Consider the following 25,417-nt stretch of genomic DNA (forward strand, 5'->3'; position numbering starts at 1 on the left):
GGATAACAAAACCGCCAGTCTTATGAGAGGCCCTCATCATCTCATTCCTGGACTATAATAATAGTATTCTGGCTGCTCTCACTGTTGGCCTCTGCTGTTCCTGGAACAAGATACTCCATCTCCCAACTTTAAATTTTTAGGGGTTGTCTCTCAAGCCTTGAATGCTCCCATTATTCTAAGCTTTTCTGGCTTTCCTTCTTTCATTCAAATCTTAGAAAAAAATCTCATTTTCTTTAGAGAAGAATCTATTTCCAAGCCTCTTAATGCTTATGCTCCCCCTCTGAGATTACCTTCACTTTACACTGTATCTATCTTGTTTTGTACATAGTTTTTTGAACTCTCAATTTATTTATTATTTTAATTTATATAATATAATAATATATATATAATATAATATAATATATATATATAATAATTTATTATTATCTCTAGATTGTGAGCTACATAAAAGAAGGGTCCATTTTTCTCTTTCTCTGTATTCTCAGTAATTAGCATAGGACCCAACACAAATCTCTGACCCTATTTGGAGTTTTCTTTTTAGTTTTTAATGTTTTATCTTTATTTTAATAACAAATTTCAACATAAAATTATATAATTCATGTTGTCTCCCTCCCTTCTTCCTACCCCCCTCCCAGAGTTGATGAGCAATTCAATCTAGGTTGTTACGTGTATTAGGTAAAAGATGTTTCCATATTATTCATTTTTTTTTAACCCTTGTACTTCTGGTGTATTGTCTCATAGGTGGAAGAGTGGTAAGGGTGGGCAATGGGGGTCAAGTGACTTGCCCAGGGTCACACAGCTGGGAAGTGGCTGAGGCCAGGTTTGAACCTAGGACCTCCTGTCTCTAGGCCTGACTCTCACTCCACTGAGCTACCCAGATGCCCCCATATTATTCATTTTTGTAAGTGAGTAATCTTATAAAACCAAAACTCCAAAACATATAGCCATAATTTAGAGTTTTCTAGGCAAAGATACTAGTCTTTTTGCCTCCAAGAGGGCTAGCACTCTATCCACTGTACCACCTAGGTGTCCCACACAGTTAAACATTTATCTAACACAAAGACTAGTTCAGTTTCCCCATTAGAGTATTACTGTACATGTTTTCTTACATTTCACTATTGTATATTTCTCTCCTTAATCTTTGCCCAGTTTATGAGTGTGAGATAAAACTTTTGAGTTGTTTTAATTAGCTTTTCTTTTGTAAGCATTCTTTAACATAGATATCCATAGTTTTTATTTCTTTTTGAAATCTTTTTAATCATATTTTTGTCCTCTTATTTCCTGGGGAATTTCTTGGTTTTATATATTTAAGTCCTTTTATATCTTGAATATCAGACTTTTCTCAGATATCTGATTTTTTTTCCCCAAACTGAAAATGGGTCTTATTTATATTGCTTTCTGTTTGCAAAACCTTTTAAATTTCTTTTCTTAATAAAGATTTTTTTTGTCTTATGACCTTGTCTTTCTATTTAAATAGGAATGCTTCCCCTATGTTATGGAGTTAATGGAAAAAAATAAAAGATATGGGAGTCAACCTATCAAAACATATTCTAAACACATAAATGTAATTACAAAATGCTCTTTGGATTTATTCAACTAAAAATACTGGCAATTTTAGGAATATGCATTGTTCATAGTTGGACTATACCAGTATTATAAAAATGATAATATTACCTGTATTCATGTATATATTTAGAGATAAAGACAGTCAAGCTACAAGGTGTTATTTTATAGAGCTAGATAAAATAATAACAACATTCATTTGTAAAAACACATCTAAAAACCTCAAAGGAAAATTAAAAAATTCTGAACAAAAGAGAAATAGCCACTGCAGACTTGAAATGATATTATAAAATAATCATCATCAGAATTAGTTAGAATTAGTTAAAGAATAGAAAAGTAGATTAATAGGGGAGATGAGACAAGCAAGCAAGAATAAAAATAATCAAAATGAGTGTTTAATAAAACCTAAATAATTTACTTAGAGAAAGACTTTTTTTCTTTAGGAAAGAAGGAATTATTAAATAAAAATTTAAAAAGAATATCTAGGAAAATCAGAAAATAAGTTGGTCAAAAAATAAGATGATGGATTTGGAGTTGGAAACGACCTTAGAGGCCCTCTAGATATCCCCTTGTTTTATAGATAAGGGAACTGAGGCACCTAAAAGATTAAATGACTTGTCCAAGATCACATAGTTTAATAAATGTCTAATATAGGATTTGAACTCAGGTTTTACCTGACTGCAAATCCAAGTACCTTGTCCACTTGCCTCTCCAGTATATTTAGACCAACAAACATACCATATTCCACAGTAAGTTCCAAATGGATATATATATATATATATTCTTTAAAAGAAATACTGAGGTCCTAAATACTAAAGCTGGCAAAAGATCATTACTATATATTGTTGCTGACAAAATAGGTACCAAGCAAAGTCTATGTGTTGCAGATGGTGCTCATGTTCAAATTTGGAAAGGACTCTAGCCCTTTCAGTTTTGAGATTTTTAAAAATTCAATTTTATTTCATTCAAATATATTTATTAATTGCTTACTGTATATGCAGGATTCTGTGCTATGTGCAAGGGAGAAAACAAACAAACAAAAATGCTCCCTTACATCAGGAAGCATCCATCTGCTTAGAAGGGAGAAAAGCAATATATTTGGAGCTTTGAAGCTTCCATTCCCCACAAAAAGAAGAAAAGAAGTAAAGAAAGAAGAATGTCCTCTCGCCATAGGGAAGAGGCTATCACTTGTACATAGACAAAAAGGCTGGAGATGGCACCCTGTATATATGGAATAGGTAAGAGAGTTCATAAAAAGGAGTAATATGAAATACGATTGAAAATGTAGGTGGGGATAAGACTGAAGGGTTTAAATGCCACACTAAGTAAGGAATTTGTATTTTGTGCTACAGGAAATGGGGAGTCTTTCAAGATTTGTGTTAGAGGTGATGCTGACATTATCAGATCTGTGTTTCATAATGCCAATCTGTGTGTGGGAGGGGGATTTTCTATATTTCAGAATATGCAATAGTCTGGAGTGAAGGGTTTTTATTCCCCACATTTACTTAAATATATTTCTGGTTACATCATTAAATGTCACTTTTCCAAATTGATATAGTAATAGTTTCTATGCCAAGAAGAGGCATCAGCATCCAACTAAAACTAAAAACATACTATTTCTTGGTATGCTAGCATGCATATTACATAAGCAAAAAAAAATACCTTATTTGTAAATTTGAGAAACCTATTTTTCACTCAGAGAATTATTTTCTAATTAATTAATTCTATTATTCTCCATAAAAGGCTCTACCTTTTTGTTAGTTCTGTAATATAAATATATCTCAGTAATTCTCTTGTGACCCTAAAGCAAGAAATCTATTTTTTTCTAAATATATCCTTTTCATATTCTGATTATTCTTCACCTGATGGAAGCCTTTCAGAATGGAGAATATAAAGAACCTTGTGAAGAATATAATGGGATTTGCTGCAAAGTCCTTTTTATAGTGAGCTTCTCCACTGGGATGAAAAAGTATTCAATGTAGACAGGCATGATGAAGAATATTTAGCAACTAGAGCACAATGAAACTTGTCTTAAAATGAACCACATACCAGTTTATGATTTACCAAATTTATGCATTGTTTTTTCTTGTTATTCATTGCTACCTTTATTCATTAACTTTTGGAGGAAATGTATAACCCAAAGGACTAAGCCAGGTGTTACTGTAGATTAGAGAACTTTCAGTACTGTATGTCAAGCTTTCTTCAGTCAGTCAACAAGCATTTAATGAGTTCTTTGAATGTTTCAGGCATTGTGCTTAGCACTGAGAACATGAAGAAAAGCCAGAGAGATATCCCCTGCCCACAATCAGCTAACATTTTAATCAGGGAGACTATATGCAAATAATTGTATATAAGAGATATACAGTGTAAATGGCAGGTCTTTGTTGTCTTTTGTACTCAAAGAGAACCAAAGTGACAATTTTCTTTCCTACTCATCCATTTTTTTTATATTATCTCAACATCATCGATACATTTCCATGCCCTCTGTAAAGTTCTTCTAACTACCCTAATAATGATAAAATTCTTAGGAATTATATGCATTATCCTTCCATATAGGAATGTAAATAGTTCAGCCTTATTGAATTCCTTATTCCTCTTTCATGTTTAACTTCTTATGCTTCTGTTGAGTCATGTATTTGAAAGTTAAATTTTCTATTCATCTCTGGTCTTTTTATTTGGAGTTCTTAGTAGTATTCTATTTCATTAAATATCCATTTTTCCCTGAAGGATTATGTTATTTTAGTGGGTAGATTATTGTGGGTTATAATCTTGTCTCCTTTGCCTTCCAGAATATCACATTCCAAACCCTCTGATGTTTTGAAGCTGCTAAATCTTGTTTTATTTTGACTCCATAATACTTGAATTACTTCCCAGTTACTTGTAATATTTTCTCCCTGACATGAAAGCTCTGGAATTTAGCTATGATATTATTGAGCATTTTCATTTTGGTATCTCTTTTAGGAGATGATTATTATATAACAATTGAAATTCTCAAGAGGCAATATTTTTTCATTAAAAAAATTATTAGTTGCCCACTATACTTTGTTCACAAAACAAACTGATACCAAAGAACAAACAGGTGGGTAAGAGCCTGGGGCCAGCAGAGAGCTGGGCCAAACGAGAACAGCTGGGCAAGAGAACTGGGCCAGAATATGCATTCAGAAGAGGGAGCAAAAGAGGCAAAGAATCTCTGGTGTTCATCTTATATACTTCTTGTGGCTTCAGGCTGGGTCTTTCAATACATCTTTGGTTGGAAAAGTCACTGAGAAAGTGGGCTCAGAGACTGTCAGTCTTGCTCCTTGCTTCATAACAGGAAGAGGTGGGTCTTAAAGATGTTGGTAAGCCCTTTTCTTCCCCACCATGTGGCTACAGTTTGCTAACTTAATTTAATCTTTCAAGTGGGTCAGGTGGCCCTCCTCTAAATCTTGTTTTCTACAACAAATATCTGAACAAAAGGGAGCACCCAATCCAGTTTCATAACCTCAGGGAGGGAAACTGTTTCAATTTTAAAATCAAATTGGGGGCAGCTGGGTAGCTCAGTGGAGTGAGAGTCAGGCCTAGAGACAGGAGGTCCTAGGTTCAAACCCCGCCTCAGCCACTTCCCAGCTGTGTGACCCTAGGCAAGTCACTTGACCCCCATTGCCCACCCTTACCACTCTTCCACCTATGAGACAATACACCGAAGTACAAGGGTTTAAAAAAAAATCAAATTGTTCTTGGGAGGCTAATGTGAAAATTATTCCAAAAACTATTCCAACTCAATATTAATTTTCCACAGTTGAATTCTTTCAATTTCTGTCTTACCCTCTAGGATATCAGGGTAGTTTTCCTTGAAAGTTTCTTGAAGACTGATAGGTAGTCCAAAAAATTTTAAATGATCTCTCCTCATTCTATTTTTCTAGGTCAGTTTTCTTTCTGATGAGATAATTCACATTTTCTTTTTTTCCCCATTAATTTTTATTTTGTTTTATTGTTTTTTCATGTTTCATGGTGTCTTTAGTTTCTACTTGCTCAATTCTAATTTTTAAAGAATTATTTTCTTCATTAAATTTATATACCTCCTTTTCCATTTTGCAAATTCTACTTTTTAGAAGTTTCTTGGGCAGCTAGGCAACACAATGGACAAAGTGACAGGCTTGGATTTAGGAGAAATCTGGCCTGTTTCCCAACTGTGTGACCCTGGGCAAGTTACTCAACCCAGTTACCTAGCCGTTAGCACTCTTCTGTCAAAAATTCTGTCAAAAAAAGAACAAAAATTCTTTATCCATTCAAAATTCATTTGGGGTAGCTAGGTGACTAAGTGGATAGGGTCAGACCTGGAGATGGGGGGGGGGGTACTAGATTCGAATCTGACCTAGCTGTGTGACCCTGGGCAAGTCACTTAACTCAAATTGCCTGGCTCTTACTGCTCTTCATATTTGATATTTGATATCTTCATACTTCATATTGATTCTAAGACAGAAGATAAGGATTTAAAAAGCAAAGTTTTCTTCAGTGAGTTTTTGTACCTCTTTTCATTTGGTGAATTCTACTTTTTAAGTTCTACTGTTTGGTATATTTTTGTATCTCTTTTACAAAGCTGTTGACTCTCTCATGTAGTGTGGACAGGACTCCTTGCACTCAGGCTTTCTGTGGGTGGGTGGGGGCCTATTTGAGATCCTCAGGGCTCAAGGTGTGTCTGGTAGGTGTATCTCTTTTGTCCCTCTCTACTTAGTCCTAAGGTAATGGTCTTTTCCCTAGGGAGTCACCAGGGCAGGAAGGGGGAAGGGAATTTCCCTGTTCACAGCCTGCCTGAGTTTAAGGGGTACAGGTTCCCTGCCATCTCTGCACAATACCCGTGTCACTGCTCTTCTGCCATGGAACTAATACTTCATATTGATTCTAAGACGGAAGATAAGGGTTTAAAAAGCAAAATTTTCTTCAGTTAGTTTTTTTACCTCTTTTCATTTGGTGAATTCTACTTTTTAAGTTCTTCTGTTTGGTATATTTTTGTACCTCTTTTACAAAGCTGTTGACTCTCTTCATAAATTTCTTATATACTTCTCCTTTCTTTTCACAATTTTTCATCTATCTCTCTGATTTGATTAAAAATTTTTTTGTTCTTCTAGGATTTTTTTTTGTCCACTGACCAATGTAATATGTTTTCTCTGAGGTTTTCCATGAAGCTGCTTTGATTTTATTGTCTTCTTCTAGGTTTTTGACTTGATCTTTCCTGTCACCATTGTAGCCTTCTATGATTAGATTCTTTGTTGTTTGCTCTTTTTTCTAGTCTATTTCTTGACTTTTGACTTTATATTAAACTTGGGTTCTGTTCCAAGGATGGAGGGAGAACTGTTCCAAGTTTCAGGTTTTTTTAAGCTATGGTTTTCACAGTTCTGGGTATCTATAAATTTTCAGTTCTTCTAAGAGGGTATGACCTAAGGAAAGGTGTGGTCACTGCTCTCTTGACCTGTTCTCTGGTTTGTGAATGATCATTATCATATTTTTCCACCCTGGAACTATAACCTGGGTGGTCCCTCTTCCCTTGCTACTAATCGTCCTGGGATTGTAACCCAGAATGGCATATGACTAGTGCAAAAGAGTCCTAAACACAGTACCAGGATTTCCTATTGTCGACGTGGAATCTAGAGACCCCAAACTTGTGGCTTAGTGAGATCTGATGAACCCCAAGTTTTAGGAATAGCTTGTAGGCTGGAGACCCCCAAAGTTTGTGTTTCCCAGTTCCCGTGAGAATCCACCCTGAAGGGAATCTCAGGCTAGCAGTTGCAGACTGGAATAATGGACCCCAGGGTAAAGCTAAGTGACTCTTTGGGGCAGTTGGCAGCCTGTTAGTCTTGTAAACCGAAGGTCCTGAGTTCAATCCCTGGAAGGGGGATGTGGTACAATGGGAGAAGCTTCTAGGGCAAAAGAACCACTTAGCTTTACCCTGGGGTCCATTATTCAGTCTGCAACTGCTAGCTTGAGATTTCCTTCCGGGTGGATTCTCACGGGAACAGGGAAACACAAGCTTTGGGGGTCTCCAGCCTACAAGCTATTCCTAAAACTTGGGGTTCATCATATCTCACTAAGCCACAAGTTTGGGGTCTCTAGATTCCACGTCGACACTATAATTTTCTTGTAAGCAGTTGTCTCACTTCTTTACCTTCTGTGGGTTGAGAACCCTGGCAGCAGCTACCTCTCCTGCTGTTCACACCTCCAAGGCTTACTGCACTGTTCTCCATTCTAAACCCAGTGAGGCAGACCTTTTTTTCCAATCTTCTAACTTGTCTTGTGAAGGAAAATTGTTTGTCTAACCTTTTGTTGACTCTTCCACCCAAGAATTCATTTTATTTTGAAATCATTTGGAGGGGAATTTGGGAGAACTCAAGTGAGTCCTGCTTTTACGCCACCATCTTAGTTGTGCCTCTCAATAATTTCCTAATTGCCAAATCCAATGAATTTTTCCCAGTCTTCATGCTCTTCAACCTCACTGTCATCTGTGATGCTCTTGATCAGCTGCTTCTCCCTGGTATTCACTTCTCCCTAGATTTTCAGGGCAGCATCTCTTTCCTTTTCTCCTATATCTCTGACCTCTTCTGAGTTTTCTTTGCTAATTTCTCATCCAGATCACAGTATCTAACCTTAAGGGTCCAGCAAGGTTATATTCTGGAACTTTTTCTCTTCTCCCTCTACTCTACTTTACTTGATATCATCAACTCCTATGGATTCAATTACTTTGCCTCCTGGTTTCCCTGGCTTTCCCAAGGAAAATCTTGCTTCCTCTATAGGAAGCCTTCTCTAAGCCTTCTTAATACTAATGCCTTTCCTCTACTAAATATTTCTTATTTGTCCTGTGTTTATATTTTATATATTTGCTTGCATACTTTCTCCCCCATTAGATTGTTAGTTCTTTGAAGACAGAAACTGTCTTCTGCTGTTTCTTTTTGTATTCCCAGCCCTCAGCACAGTGCCTGATATATAGTATAGGCATTTAATAAATGTTTATTGATTGATTGATTTCCCCCCATGCCCTCCCCACCTCCTAACACCATGCTTAATAAATGCTTTTTTTGTACATTCATTTATTAGTTTTAACTCTGTGAACCTCTTGAGGAATAGAAGAATAATGCTGGGGTGCCACTGACTTCATAGTTCACGCAATTACTATCAGAGAATACACTATTCACTGGTTCAGCACTATCAGTTATAATTAACTATTTTGGACTTTTAATACTTTTTCATCTTGCAATACTCTTTTCTAAAAGTGCTGAGGGAGATTTTTATTTTATAAATTCAGGAAACTATAAATAGTCTAAAATTGTTTTTAACAAGTTTGTGATGCCCTGTGAAATTACTTGGTACAGTCAAACCTAGAGCTAAACGCCTGGTACTTGATAAACTTTTCAGACATGATTCCCTAACATGTTAAGAATAGTGAGAATCTGACTCATAGTGACCCCTAGTGTTATTTTTAAAGAATGCTATTTTCATTTCTCAAAACTTGGACAGAACAGATCTATTTTCAAATTGACTTTTGCAACTGGACTAGAGCCATAGAGTGGTTCAGGTAGAATCTCTTGGTAATAGAGTCAAATTTAATGGATAGAGAGCTAGAAACAGGGAGACCTGGGTTCCAGTTTTATCTTAGACATTTATTGATACTGATAAAGAGTCACTTAATCTTTTAGTACCTCTGACAACTTCCTAAAATTAAGAATGACCAATGATACATGTAAAACCCAGTGGAATTGTGCATCTGCTAAGGGGGGTTAGGGGAGTTTGGGGGAGAGGGAAAGAACATGAAATATGTAACTATGGGAAAATGTTAAAAATTAAAATTAAAAAATAAATAAAAATTATTAAGAAAAATGGTTATTAATCTACATTGGCCAAGAAAATTTCCTCCCTTATAGTTCTCCTACACTTGGGAAATCCAAAGTCTTGGACACTAAAAAAATCAATTAATTGCTTACATTTCTACAACCCTGTATGGCTAGTAAAATGCTTTCTACTTCATAATTCTAAGACAACAATGTAAATATTATCTTTATTTTCACAGATGAAAAAACTGAAGCCCAGTGATTGGCCTAAGATCATACAACTAGTAACTAAAAAATAAAATAGTCTGATTCTTAGGTCCAGTGCCACAATCGACACTCAATAAATGTATGGTTTATTTTATTTTATTTTTTATTTTTTAAATAACCCTTCCCTTCTGCTGTACAATCAGTATTGTGTATTGATTCCAAAGAGTGGCAAAGGCTAGGCAATCGGGATTAAGTGACTTGCCCAGGGTCACAGAGCCTGTATCTGAAGCCAGATTTGAACCTAGGGCCTGGTTCTAGGCTTGGTTCTCAACCTAGCTATTCCCCTCAAAAAATATATGTTGAACAGATCAGTGAAGGGGGAAAAGAGGATACCAATAAACACTGAAAAAAAATTTCTATGCATAAAAAAATTACAATGCATAAGTAAAAGTCAGTAGTAATATATTGTGAACCAATTAAAAATTATATTCATTAAAATGTCAAAAAGAATATCAGTAGCCAAATTAGTTATCAGTTAACTTAAAATGTGCTATATCAGGACTTATATTTGTGATTCATGAGTAAATGGTGACATAAGAGTTTAGAATTAATATCTATTGATGTTGACATCTGTAGTGCAAAGGGGTGCATATTAACCTTTATGCACCCTTTTGCACTACACATCCTACATAGAAGACAATTTTTAAAAACTGGCAGTGTCATGTAATGATAAGGAATAAGCGTGAGAACTCATTTTATACTTTAGAATATTTGATTTTTGATTCTAGATATCAGTATCAACACAAACAAATATATGTTAAAAAAATTATAGAGGGCAATGTATCCTAGAAAATCTATATTTAAATCTTTTATCTTGCCCAGTAGGGGCAGCTAGATTACATAGTGGATAGAGTTACAAAAGTCAGGAAGACTTAGCTTCCTCAGTTCAAAGGTGGCCTCAGACACTTACTATTTGTATGATCCTGGGCAAGTCAAACCCTGTTTGCCTTAGTCCCTCGTCTGTAAAATGAGCTAAAGAGAGAAATGACAAACCATTCAAGTATCTCTGCCAAGAAAATATTAAATGGGGTCACAAAGAATTGTACACAAATGAATGATTAAACAACAAAAATCTTGCCAATGTGGGAATAGAATCTAGTAAAATGATTCTCTAACCTTGAGGATTCCTTTATTAACAGTGATTAATTTTAATTGGTGGTTTATGATCCAGAAACAGGGAATGGTGGCAGGAAGGCACTGGTGACACCAAATAGGCTACCTAGATTGCCCAGCTGATGCCTGAATAAATCATAAACATCAACATTCCAGGAAAAAAGATGCACACTCTTTGAGAAAGGAGTGTGATATAGTGGGAATCTACCTAAAATTTTTTGGCTCTCCCTTTGTATCAGAGAAGAAGTTTGAATTTTTTTCTTCTTTATGGGATGTCGTACAATATCTTATTGTAAAATTTGGGTTGAGTATTTGATCATAGGCTCAATGTTAATTTTGAGGTCAATGTAAGCGTTTTTAGCCTTTATATGGCATTTGCTGGCTTTTACATTCTTTTCACAAACTAACTTTTTACTTATTTTAACTTTTAGAAAGAAATTATGTGATATTTATGGTATTAAAAGATAAAAGTATGTTAATATTATACAATGCCATACCTATATTCTGCATTTTGGAGTTTCTAAATTTTTTTCTGTGTCTTCTTCTGGCCTTCATTGTGTCATCTGCATTTTCCACAAAACTCCCCAGAAAATTCCCATTTTAATTTTTTCTGTGATGTGGAAGGGATACCTGTACAGGCAAAAAGAAAGACAGTCCCTACCTTCAAGGAATTTATGTTTTAATGGAAGAAGACTACATATAAAAGGAAGGAGAAAGGTAGAAGGTTGAGATGTCCAGAATGTTCTAAGTGGAGCTAGAAGAGGAATGAGGGGGAGGAATATAACTAGCCCAGAAACTTTCTTAAAATAAATGTTCTAGGGGAACTTAACAATCAGGTAGGGGTCATAGGTGTGGAGGCATCTTCCCCGGTGAGAAGAGCATTGTAGGGATGTTTTCTCACACTTTTCTTCTTAGGATGCAATAAAAACTATCAGAAATATGGGAGAAATTATCTTTTGGATCTATAGACAGGGCAAAAGTTCACAATTAAATAAGCAATAGAAAGAATCATGAAAGATAAAATAAATTTGATTATAGGCACAAATAAATACAAAATTGTATAAAATTATGTAAAAATTAGAAGGGAAATAAGGAATTGGGGAAAATCTTTGCTTCCAAGTTTCCTCTGATCAAAGTCATATACAAGATGGATTGATAGATACAGATATGGATTTATCTTATAAATTTGAATCGGTTCATCCGCCTATATACTGATTCAGATTTATGAGATAAAAGATAATCTCCACTGGATAAATAGTCAAAAGGTATATGGACAAGTAATGTTCAAGGGAAGAAATGTAAGTGATCATCAGTTTGAAAAAAATCTAAATGACTAATAATTAAAGAAATGCAAAATAAAGCCAACTTTAAGGTTCCACCTCGCAACCATCTAACTGGCAAAGATGACAAAAAAGGAAAAAAGAGAACTATTAGAAGGACTGAAAGAAAACAGGTACACCTGCAGAGCTGTAAATTGATCCATCCATTCTGGAAAGCAATTTGGAACTATGTCCAGAAAGTTAGGTACACATCCTTTCCAGGTAGTGTTATAAAGAAATAAGCAAAATGTTTATAATGAGGAGGAATAACAGGGATAAAGGGTGATGGCTGAGTTAAGGGAATGAATGGGAGTATACAGGAGGGCAGCTCAAACAGGCTTATTCACAGAGGCTAAAGACAGAAGTTACTGGGAGGAAATAAGCTGGGTTCTTCAGGCAGGGAAGGTTCCTCTATAGTACAAGAGGAATTGGGCCAGTCAGAAATGTTTTATATCTGGCTGGAGGGTTTCTCTTGTTAATTTCCAAAGTCCCTTGAGGGAGGAGTCAAAAGGCATCCTCCCTGCCAGTGAAACTGATGTCTGCAGGAAGTCTCAGGCTGGGTACTTCCTGCCCAAGATGGATGCCTGGGTTTCCCTCAAGAAATAAAGTAATGTCAGGGATAATCAGAGGGAAAGAGGGGTTTTGGGTTTTATAACTGCTGCTAGGGAGAAGGCTGGTGCTGGGGGATGGGTCACAGGAGAGGGTTAGACTGAGAGAGGCCTGCCCTCCCAGTCAAGAAGATTTCACTGTCCCGAAGTAAAAGTATTTATCAAATCACTAAATAAAGGGTGGCTTGATTTAGAATGTCCTACTTGTCTACAGAAACTAAACCCACAATGTCCAACCACTAAGCCCACCCTTCCTCCCCAGGTCCAAAAGGAAATTCAGGGAAACAGGAGAGATATAAATGAAGAGAGATCAGGGAGAGGTCCAGAGAAATCAAGCTAGGTCCAAAATGTCCCCAAGACAAATAAGCACAGGCCAATGCTGAAGCCAAAAGGCAAAAGCCCCTCAGTTGGAACTTCAGCACTATTTATAGCTTCAGGCTCCAACTGCCTTTCTGAACATTCTAAAACCCCTAACTCCCAGGGCTGCTTACCGTTGAATTTGCAAAAGCAAAGGCTTCTGCTAGCAACCCTGCATTACAGTAGGCTATATCCCAAAAAAAGTCAAAGGAAGAGTAAAGGGATTTGTTTGTTTGTTTGTTCAATCACTTATTCATTTATTTATTTATAGAAGATTTTCCTTCTGGTAGTCAAAAATTGGAAACTAGTAAGCAAATTGTGGTATATGAATGTAATATGTGATAAGAAATCGACATTTTTGGGGGCATTTGGATAGCTCAGGGGACTGAGAGCCAGCCAGGTCTAGAGGCAGGAGGTCCTAGGTTCAAATTTGGCCTCAGACACTTCCTACTTGTGTGACCCTGGGTAAGTAAGTCCCTTAACCCCCATTGCCTAGCCCTTACCACTCTTCTGCCTTGGAACCAATACATAGTATTGATTCTGCAGCAGAAGGTAAGGGTTAAAAAAAAGAACAAAAGAAATGGACATTTTTACAGGAAATCCCAAACCTCTGAATTCTGATGCAGGCAAAAGGAGAAGAACTAGAACAATTTATATACCAATAATAATATAATAGAGAATAGTGATTTTGAAAGGATTTAGAACTTTAAATAAGTCTGTGGTGGAAATTTATTAACTGAGACACAAAAATAAAACAGTCTCAAAGCCAAAAAGAAATTGGCTTTATTGTGAGACCAGCCTCCCTCAATAAGCCTGACTTGGGTTGGCAACCGAAGGCCTCGAGTCCTGATAGTGGCCCTCTTATATAGCACAAAATTGTGCTAGAGATACAGAAATACTTAAGCTAGAGATTCTTGAGCAAGAGATAGAATAAATAGTGATTCAGTCCAAATAATTTTTAGACACACACACACACACACACACACACTCTTCTTACCTCTGTGCTTACAAAAAGAAGTAAAATCAGCATATATGAAGGGTGGAGAAGGAGTGTAAAATCCATGTAATATGTGGGTGTGTAGTATGCAATATTTACACATGTATTATGCATGCTGTGAAGGTCTTTGCAGAACTTACAGGAAATGGTAATTTTGAAGAAAAACAATACTTACTAAGCAAAAGATCAATAAAACAAGATGACTAAGTAACATATCTACTGATTACTAAGTAAAGAACAATAAAAACAGAATGACGCAATATGTAAAATACATAAAATAAGATGTAAAACACCTAACATATCTACTGATGATTATATTAAATGTATTGAACTTAAAATGCAGAAAGACATTTGGGGGCTGGAGCAATTTGAAAAAGTTTGCCAGCTTATGTAGCTTTGAAGACTTTATTTTTTCTTTCTTTTTTTCTTAATTTGTTCCATTAGAGGAAAGGGAAGGGTGAAGAGGGGAAAGTTTTGAAAAAAAGGATATCTATGATATTCCACATTTCTTTTTTATTATCATACAAAATACTTCCATATTGGTCATTTTTGTCAAAGCTCACTCATACAAAACCAAAACCTCAAAATATAATTACAAATACACTGATGTGAAAGGTAGTATGCTTTCTTTGGACACATTTATTTCACAATAATTTATTGCTTTGCATTGGTATTGCTCTGAATTAAAATGCAGGAACTGAATCACACTGACAAAGAGGAAAGGTGAAAATATTGGGTATCATCTTGCAACTAAAAAAAAAAAGTATTTCAATGCCCTGTTGGGTGGGCCTGCTTTTGACAGTTGCTATTGTTAATGAATCCAGAGTATTTATTGGGAAAAAAATGTATTAAGTGTACAGGATTTATAATGGATGCCATGTGTATTTTAAATTGTTATATTGCTAAAACATGTTAAGATGTGTATGCAAAAAAAAAAAAAAAAAAACTTAAAGAATGCTTTAAAAAGCCAGGACATGTTTTTATATACTGTCTTCATGTAGTGTCTTATCCTGTAAAGCTTAAATTTGTTCTGAATTTTTTGGAACTTTGGGCATGCTGGAAGTTGCCTGGACTTTTCTGTTTGGTCTGAAGAGTTGCCAATGAGGTTCCCCACAGATGGGTGGAGTTGATGGTGGGATGAGTAAGAAAAGGAGTGCCCTAAAGTGACTTGTCATGGGTAATTCTTACCTTCACTATGTCCCAGGACTTTATAATCTTGAAATAAAGGGAGAGGGCTCAAAGGAAGTGGGTTCAAACTTTAGGACCCTTTATCATTCTCAAATTAGAAAAAAATTTTTAAGGTTTTGGTCCTGTATGGAAACTCGAATGTCCCAAACTACTAATACACCTTGTCTTTATGGAGTTGTTGGGTATGGAGAGATTGTCTTGCTTATGGGCAAACAGGTAGTACCTGTCTGAAGCAGACCTTGAACTAGATCTTCTGAAGTGCAAGATTATCAATTCCATTTTGATAGCTGTCTCTCATTAATACTCATTTTTGAGTTTAATCATTATTTATCTAAAAATACTCAGTGTAATAACTTATCTGTGTAAATAATGTAAACAATGCCTCATTTATTTTCTGATTCCATCAGCCTCTCCCAGCTGCCTGAAAAGTGCCACACCCAAACTTTATTTAGTGGCTGAGTCAAGATTTAATCAGGTCAATTTGCTTGCTTGTCAACATGACACCCTAGTTATTTTCACATCTGTTTAACCTGCTTACTCTCAATAGTCAATAAATATTTATTAATTACATGCTTTGTGATGTGCCAGATACTGCTAAGCATGGGGATGCAAAAAGAGGCAAGTCAGTCCCTGTCCTCAGAGTTCATAATATAATGGGAAAGACAATAAGCAAATAAAGAAGCTGTTGCTGGCACAACTAGGTGGTGCAATGGATAGAATGTTGCATCTGGAGTAAAGACTTATCTTTCTGGTTCAAATCTGGCATCAGATTAGCTATGTGACCTGAGGCAAGTCACTTAACCCCATTTTCCTCAGTTCCCTCATCTGTAAAATGAGCTGGAGAAAGAAATGGCAAACCACCCCAGTATTTTTGCCAAGAAAACCCTAAATGGGGTCACAAACAGTGCAGACACAACAGAAAAAAAGATTAGTATAACATATACAGAATAAAGTGTATGAAATAGGAGAGGGGAAAAAAAGGGAGAAGGCTAGACTAGAAAAAGAGTGTTCAAGAAGAGCCTGAGGTTAACAACATAAGGTAGAGGAGTAAATTTCAGGGAGTGAAGTGTTGACTGGGAAAAACACCAAACTATTAAATAGTCAGAAAAAACGCTCTTTAATTGAGGACAGGGGTCACCGGGCTGAGTAGGCCCCTACACAGAGCTGCGTGCCACATACCTGTGCAGTCAGAGGATTGAACTCTGGATTGGGCCCTGACAACTGGGAGTGCCCACATGCTAGAAGAAGACTCCAAGGAACAAAAGAAATTGGGGAACCTATACTATTTGAGAAGATCCCTGGGACAGGGAAAGATGATTGACTTTACCATACTGACTGGATACAATCAAGCTTGGGAAAGGAATCCTAGCCAGAGGCTAGGGTGTAAGGGAGGGGACTGCTTACTATGGACACTAAAAGAGTGGTCCCTGCCCAGGTGTGTCTCTGATACTGTGGGGAAGACAAAAGGATATTTAGCATTTACCTTAGGGTCCATTATTCAGTCTGAAACTCTGTTTGTCTCTTTTTCAGTCTGAAAGTCCATTTCCTGAGATGCCCTTCTGGGTGGTCAGGGAACCAGTCCAAACTTTAGAGTCTCCAACTTAAAAGCTAGTTTTGTTGTTGTTTGGTTTTTTTTTTTTTTAAACCCTTACCTTCCATCTTGGAGTTAATACTGTGTATTGGCTCCAGGCAGAAGAGTGGTAAGGACTAGGCAATGGGGGTCAAGTCACTTTTCCAGGGTCTCACAGCTAGGAACTATCTGTGGTTAGATTTGAACCCAGGACCTCTGGTCTCTAGGCCTGGCTCTCACTCCACTGAGCCACCCAACTGCCCCTGTGTAGATGGCTTTTAAGGTGTTAATGACTAAATAAATGTAGTTTGTATTTTGAAACATTTGCTACCAGCCCCACACTGAAGTCCTTTTAAATGGCTTCTTTTAAAGTAGCCTTTAATATCTTTTAGTTTAATTTAGTTTAATATAGTTTAATTTATTTTTCAAACCTTTACCTTCCTTCTTAGAATCAATACTTATATTGATTCCAAGGCAGAAGCTGATAAGGGCTAAGCAATATGGGTTAAGTGACTTGGAAGCATCTGAGGCCACATTTGAACCCAGGACCTCCTGTCTCTAGGCCTAGACTTCAATACACTGAGTCACCTAGCTGCCACTCCCCTAAAATTTTATTGGCATTAAACTTCCATGGCATGGTACAATGTCTGGAGCTCAGGTGCAAATTCTATCATTTCCACTGTATTACTTACCATAAGCAGTTATTTAAACTCTTGGCTTTAATTTCCTATAGATTAAGGTTGTTGTTTATTCAGTCATTTCAGTCACTAATTACTATATAAATGTTAGTTATTAAAATAATAATTATTATTATTATTATTGCCTATCTCCCAGCATTGTAGTGAGGTTAAAAATGAGATAATATTTGTAAAATACTTTGCAAAATGTGTTATATAAATGCTACTATTATTATTATTATTACTATTACTACTATTGCTATCAGTGTGACCATTAACAAATCATTTAATCATTTTAGGCCTAGGTTTCCTCTGTAAATGAGTAGAGATTCCCCATAATGATTTCTAAATTCTCTTCCAGCTTTAAATTTGTGATCCTTTTCGTTTTAGCCCTATCTCTTCCAGTCACTAGCTGTGCATCCTTGATTTTTGATCAGTTGTTTCTTTCTCTTCATGACCCCGTCGGAAGTTTCCTTGGCACAGTTACAGCACTGGTTTGCCATTTTTTTTCTCCAGCTCATTTTACAGACTAGGAAACAGAGGCAAAGAGGATTAAGTGATTTGCCCAGGGTCATGAATTGTAAGTGTCTGAGGTCAGATCGGAATTCAGATTTTCCTGATTCCAGAGTAGGTACTCTGAGGAGATTGGATCAAATGACTTTGAAAGTCCCTTCCAACTCTACATTTTTAACCCAATGAGAAGCCTTCTTAGTTCAAAGATTACTTTATGTAATCATAGTTAAATGATCAGAAACTCTGGGCAAATTAGAATTTGATTTTACTTTGATTCTATCTAGTTCTCTAATTTCCTGATGTTTAGTAGATAAAACTGAACCCATAGGGTTTAACAAAGAAAGCTTCTGAGCATTTTCCCTTTAACTTGACTCCTTTTGGCTTATGGATGTCTTTAGTACTATGTATGGCAGAGACAGTACACAATAGGTACTTAATAAATGTCCAATGAATCAATTAATGATTGCTATAAAATTGCTACCACGGAGACAGTTATTTTCTGAAAGGTTTACTTTCAGAAATTATTCTCACAGTTTGCCGGAGACACTATTAGGAAGAATTGCCAGACCTTCAGAATATTTCAAGGTGATTTACAAAGTAGTGTATTATCAGATTAAACTGCCTTCTCAGTGTCATTGGCTTCTGAAATTTATTAAAACTCTCTTTTCTTTGGTCTGTGAAAATTATTGCCTTTGAATATGCCTTAGAATTTAAGGTAAAACTGCCCAAGTTGTCCATGCTGTATTATAAGAGGCAGTCTATTGCAAATGAAAGTACACAAATGACTTTGGACTCAAGGAACTGCCTTGAAGTTCTAGTGATACCTGTTTCCCCATCTGCAGAATGGGTATTTGAATACTTGCTCTATTGATCTCATGGGGTTGTGAGGCAAGCACTTGGTCCACTTAAAAGGGTTATATAAACAAAGTATCATGCTTCTGCTAAAATGTTGTACTTCTATTAAAAAAATATAAAACTATCTCCATCTTAGGGTTGACAGGAATTGATATGCCATTTACCTACATCAATTTCTGGAAGGAAAATTTAGACTTTTGTCACTTCTTTAGTGCTATAAGCATAATTTCATTATTATTTTATGGAATATAATAAACTTGTTTAGTATTTCACAAAGAAAGGAAAATGGGGGAAAAGTCAAAGATAATTAATACTTAACACTTTATTGTACCTCTGGGATGAAAATGTTGAATGAAAAAAAGTTTATTTTGTTGCAATTTCACTTCTTTGAAAGACTCATAACTTTATAACATACCACACATTTGAGCACTTGATTTATTTTGTTTCAATCAAACTGCCTCTTAATAATCAATTTTTATTTCTTGTGAATACTCTAGCAACTTCCTCAGAAAACGTACTTTCAACATATTCCTTCTCTCAGGATCTGACCTTTATTTGATCCCCTGTTTCACTAAGAAGATTGTCATCTCTTCCACTGTGTATCTATCCTTATTATCTCTTACACATTTCTCTTTAGAGGAAGATGTATTCTTGCATTTATAAATCAACCATTCCAAACATGTATCTCTGAGGAAACTAGCTCCCAAACTAATCCTCCTAATAAAGTAGAGCTGACAGGGATATTATAGAAGTCATATAGTTTTGTAGAGTGTTTCCCATTTTAGAAGTGAGGAAACTAAGACTCAGGGGTAAAGACACTTGTTGAAAGTTTCTGAAAAGATTTAATGTGCACAAATTACATATTTTTTAATACATACACATATGAGTAGATAAACAATCCTTGCACAGGCATTCTTCTCTAAAATTCTTAATCTTGATTCTGGACGCACTTTTCTCCCCTTTTCTCCTTATGCCCTTCCATTTTAAAAGTAGCTTATCTCAACCCTATTAACTAAGGTTCACACCATCTTCTACTAATTGTTTGACTTTGGGCAAGTCACTCTGGACGGAGTCCAGTCTTTCTTTTCTATAAAATGAGAGATTCATACCAGGTGATCTCTAAGCCATGTCAGGAGAATGACCTTGGGATATACATCTCAGAGAAGGCTCTGAGGTCATATAAAAGTTCCTGTGGCTTTCTCTCTAGGGACTCTAAATATGAATGCTAATTCAGATTCTATTAGGAAGGAAGAATACATTTCCAGTGCATAAAGAACCCCCAAGGAGGAGAAAGGTCTTCCTTATTAGAGTTGCTTAGACATGTATGCACATATATATTCTATAGAAAGCAGGATCAATTCATTTATAGTCCTTAATTTAAAGAAGGATATTGCTTCACTTATAAGCTTCTAAGAAGTAAACACATCCTTATACATAAAAGAGTAAAAGAAACCATAATCAGGACATTATAAAATAATGACAGCATAGAGGGATGGACCAAAGTTCTGCACATGATCATTCTTTTTTAACTCCAACCTTCTGTCTTATCAGTACTGTGTATTGGTTTCAAGTAGAAGGCCAGGGTCATAGATCTAGGAAGTGTCTGAAGACAGATTTGAACCCAGAACCCAGAACCTCCTGTCTCCAGGCCTGGCTCTCAATCCACTGAGCTGATGCCCGGAACATAATTTTATGTTTTAATTTTTTCCAGTTGCATACAGAAATTATTTTTATTTTTTAATTATTTTTTAAAACCCTTACCTTCTGTCTTGGAACCAATCCAAGGCAGAAGAGTGTTAAGGGCTAGGCAATGGGGGTCAAGTGACTTGCCCAGGGTCACACAGCTGTGAAGTGTCTGAGGCCATATTTGAACCTAAGACCTCCCATCTCTAGGTCTAGCTCTTAATCCACTGAGCCACCCAGCTACCCCCCAGAAAAAATTTTAACATTCACTTTCTGACATTTTGTCCTCTCCTTTCCCCCATCCCCAAGACAGCAAACAGTGTAAATTTTTTTTAAACCCTTACATTTTGTCTTAGAATCAACACTGTGTATTGGTTCCAAGGCAGAAGAGTGGTAAAGGCTAGGCAATGAGGGTTAAGTGACTTGATCAGGGTCACACAGCTAGGAAGTACCTGAGGTTAGGTTTGAACCCAGGACCTCCTGTCTCTAGGTCTTGCTCTCAGTCCACTGAGTCACCCAGCTGCCCCCAAGCAATGTAAATTATACCTCTGCTACATCATAAAATACATATTTTTATATTCATTATGCTGTGAAAGAAGATACATATCACACTTGAGAAAAAAACTCATGAAGGAAAAAATTCTGATTCTGAAAAGTTTCTTTCTGAAATTGTTTTATTTGTTATTTCTTATGGCACCATGATATTCCATTACAATCATATACCACAACTTGTTCAGTCATTCCCCAGTTGATGGATATCCTGTTTCCAATTCTTTGCCTCGACAGAAAGAGTTGCTACAAATATTTTTGTACCAGTAGGTTCTTTTCTCCTATCTTTGATCTCTTTGGGATACAGACTAAGGTGGTATTGCTATTTGGTCATGGTTCCAAATTGCTCTCCATAATGGAAGTATCAGTTCAAAACTCTCAATAGTGTATTAGTTGTCCAATTTTCCTATCTCCCCTAAAATATTTATCATTTTTGTTTTGGTCATATTAGCTAATCTGATAGGTGTGAGATGATACCTCAGAGTTGTTTTAATTTGCATTTTGCTAATAGTGATTTGGAGCATTTTTTTCATACAGCTATAGTTTTAATTTTTTCAACTGAGAACTGCCTGTTGATATCCTTTGACCATTTATTAATTGTGGAATGACTTATTTGACTCAGTTCTTTGTCTACATGAGAAGTGAGACCATAGCTATTTAAAAAATCCCCCCACCCATTTGTTTCCCTTTTAATCTTGATTATATTGGTTTTGTTTGTGCAGAAGCCTTTTATTTTAATCAAAATTATCCATTTTAGATCTCTCAATGTTCTGTGTCTTGTTTGGTCTTATGTTTTTCCTCTCATCCATAACTCTTAACAGATAAATTATGGCATTCCCCCTTTATTTCTAAATCTCATATTTATTTTGACTTTCTCTTCATATAAGGTGTGAGATGTTGGCCTATGCCTAGCTTCTGCCATACTGTTTTCCAGTTTTCCTAGCAGTTTTTGTCCCCTAGTGAATTCTCCCAAAATTTTGGATCTTTGGGTAACACTAGGTTACTATAGTCATTTAGTACTGTGAATTGAACTCCAATTTCTATTCCATTGATCCACTACTGTATTTCTTAGTACCAGATGGTTTTGATGATTACTGCTTTATAGTATAGTTTGAGATCTGGTACTCTGCATAATTTATATATATATTAACCCATACCGTCTGTCTTAGAACCAATACTAAGTATTACCTCAAAGGTAGAAAAGTTGTAAGGGCTAGGCAATTGGGTTTAAGGGACTTGCCCAGGATCACCCAGCTAGGAAGTGTCTGGGGCTCATTTCCAGGCCTTGTTCTCTATCACTGAGCCATCTAGCTGCCACTTCTCTGCACAGTATCTTTTTTAAAAATAAAATCATTTCTTTTAGCTACATGTGAAAACAATTTTTGACAATTATTCTGACATTTTACCCTCTCCCTCTCTTCCTTCCCCCCTCCAAGGCAGTAAATACTGGTATAGGTTATATCAGTCTACACAACATCTTAAAATTTAAGTGATTGTTAAATCAAAAAGACCCAAAAGAAGGCTTCCAATGGATAGGAGTTCTCTAGATGATATGGGTGAAGAAAAAAATAGGATTAGAAGGCATGGGTAGATTATGAAAGAGAATATTCACAGAGATGAAATCATAGATTTCTCAAAGTATACTGAAATATAAGTTTGTCCCTTAGGTAAGGCACTGCATGAGTGTACTCAACCACATTCAGAGATCTACCCTTAAGAAGAAGGGAGAGAACCACATTTTCTCATTTTGTTTCCAGGGATAAGTTTAGCCATTTTAACTGTATTCTTCAGTTTTCATTTACATATTGTTTATTTTTGTAATAGAGCAATCTAAAAATAAATTTTCTATCATTCAACAAACATACCATATAATGCGGGTATCACTAATTTTACTTTTATTATTCTTTGTGTGAGTATATCAGTGTGTTTTTTTACAATGTAAATTACATTTAGGAAAGGAATGTTGAAGTCTTTTTTTTTTAATTTTTATAGAAATCTTGTTTTAACTTAACCTACATTTTCTAGTGCATTCCCCCTTTCCCTCCCAGAGCCATTGTTTATAAGAAGAAATAGATGGTAAAGAGGGAAGTAGCAAAACAAACATGTTGAAAAAGCCTGATATTATGCAAGATTTCCTATTTGGCAGGGGCAAAGATAAGATTATCTCTATTGTTATTTTCCAAAGAATTCTGTATGAAATTTTGATTTATGCATTTGAAACACACACCTCCAGATTTCAAGACAGTATTTCACTTTAATCAAGTACATGAAGATAATAAATATAGTGGAGTTGTATGTTTACTACATCTTTCAACTGTGTGATGGTTTGGCCTACTATGTACACTCTCTGAAAGGGTTTTTATGCTCTCATTAAGGATGCCCTTGATGCATGCATAGATTATATCTATAAAAATTTCATAAAGACAGAAATAGACATATTTCATATTGTTCTTCCACCTTATAATAATGTATATCTAAAATGTTAGGATCTGATTGTGGTAGCTTTATAAAAATCTTTGTAGAAATGGTTAAATTTAAACAAACATTTACAGAATGAAGTATAAAAAATAAGAAAACAATGCATAATAACTGTGATAATATAAATATATAGAACTATAGGATGAAACAGAACACTGTATAATTATAATGACCAAAACTGGCCTCAAAGAAGAGTTGAGAATATGCATCTCTCTCACTCTACTGTAGAGGGAGGGGGTTTCAGTGTGGAATACTGTATATATTGATAGAAATATACTGAATGTATTTTTTAAACATTTATTAATATTTAGTTTTTAGAAAAGTTAACATGGTTACATAATTCATGCTCTTACTTTCCCCTCCACCCCCCTCCCAAGGTCCCCCCTCCCCCCATGGCTGATGCATATTTCCACTGGTTATATACTGAATGTATTGATAGGTTACAATGTTGGTTTTGCTAACTAATTATTTTTTGAATCAAGGAATTCCATAAGGCTCAGGTGAGGAAAGCATGTTGTCTAGGCATAGGGTTAGTGCAAAGACAGGGAGATAGGAGATGGAATATTATGTGTGGAGGACACACATTACAAATGGTAATGCTTCAGACACTTATGCTGATCCAATTCTTCTGTTAAAAATGGCTAATATTAAGCTAAATTTTTTCTGCTTACGATTACTCTTGTTAAATGTCCATGTTATTTTAACTTGATTAAAGCAAAGGAAATAGGACATGTGTATAAAACAGACAAGGACAAGAAAATGAAATGCAAATCAAGTTTTTATATAAAAATCCCAAGGATAGAAACAAAGCGTGCTGAGAGAAAGTAGGAGTTATAAAATCCAGAAGAAAAAAATTTGGACCACAGTTCTGTAAAACTGTAAATGTAGGCACTGTCCAGTTGTACAGGGCTAGCCTTCACATTCACATTTACATTCAATGTCACCATTGAGGCCACCTTCTGCAAGGCCAGAACATCACAGCTACTTCCTGAAGCAAAAGAACCAGGCAAAGATGCCCATCCTGGGCCTAGGTACTTGGAAGACCCATCTAGGCAAAGTGACCAATGCATGGATAATGGATAATGCCACATCTACTATTCCTAGATCTACTGAACTGAGAATGAAGTGGGTGAGGCCATTCAAGAGAAGATAAAGGAGAAATTGTCAGCAACCTTCTATGCACATACCCTGAGGAACACTTGGTTAAGTCTGCCTGCCAAAAAACTGACCTAAAACTGGATGACTTGGATCTCTACCTTATTCATTTCCCTATAAGATTTAAGGCCAGGACTGATTTTTTTCTCACTGGATGACAAGAGCAAAGTGATTCCCAGTAACACAAGCTTTTTGGATACATGGATGGCCATGGAAGAGTTGGTGGATACAGGACTAGTGAAAAGTCATTTTCCAACTTCAACCACTTACAGAACGAGAAAATCTTGACCAAGCTAGGGCTAAAGCATGTCACAGCAGTTTAACAAGATTGAGTGCCATCCATATCTCACCCAGGAAAAGCTTATTGAGTATTGCCAGTCTAAAGGCATTGCAGAGCCTACAGTCTCCTTGGTTCTCCAGATTAGCCACGGGTCAAGCCAGAGAATCCTTCTCTTTTGAATGACTCAGGATCCAAGCCATTGCAACAAAACCCCCCAAAATTCCACCACACACATTCTGATTAGGTTCCATATCCAGAGAAAAGTGGTTGTGACCCCTCGGATTGCTAAGAACCTTCAGGCGTTCAATATTGAGTTGTTATACAAAGAGATGGCAATTAAACTTCAACCTCAACTGAAGAGTCTAAGCCAGTGATTCCCAAAGTGGGCGCTACTGTGATGGGTGGGGGGAGCAGTGATGGCCACAGGTGCATTTATCTTTCCTATT

General features: G+C 36.1%; 1 pseudogene; it reads left to right on the plus strand.

Annotated features, from left to right (window-relative positions):
- Nucleotides 1-25,215, plus strand: part of LOC123253556 — a 47,042-nt pseudogene extending 21,827 nt beyond the window's left edge.
- Nucleotides 25,216-25,417: the final 202 nt, after the last annotated feature.

Source organism: Gracilinanus agilis, chromosome 1, assembly GCF_016433145.1.
Source record: "Gracilinanus agilis isolate LMUSP501 chromosome 1, AgileGrace, whole genome shotgun sequence".
Lineage (NCBI taxonomy): Eukaryota > Metazoa > Chordata > Mammalia > Didelphimorphia > Didelphidae > Gracilinanus > Gracilinanus agilis.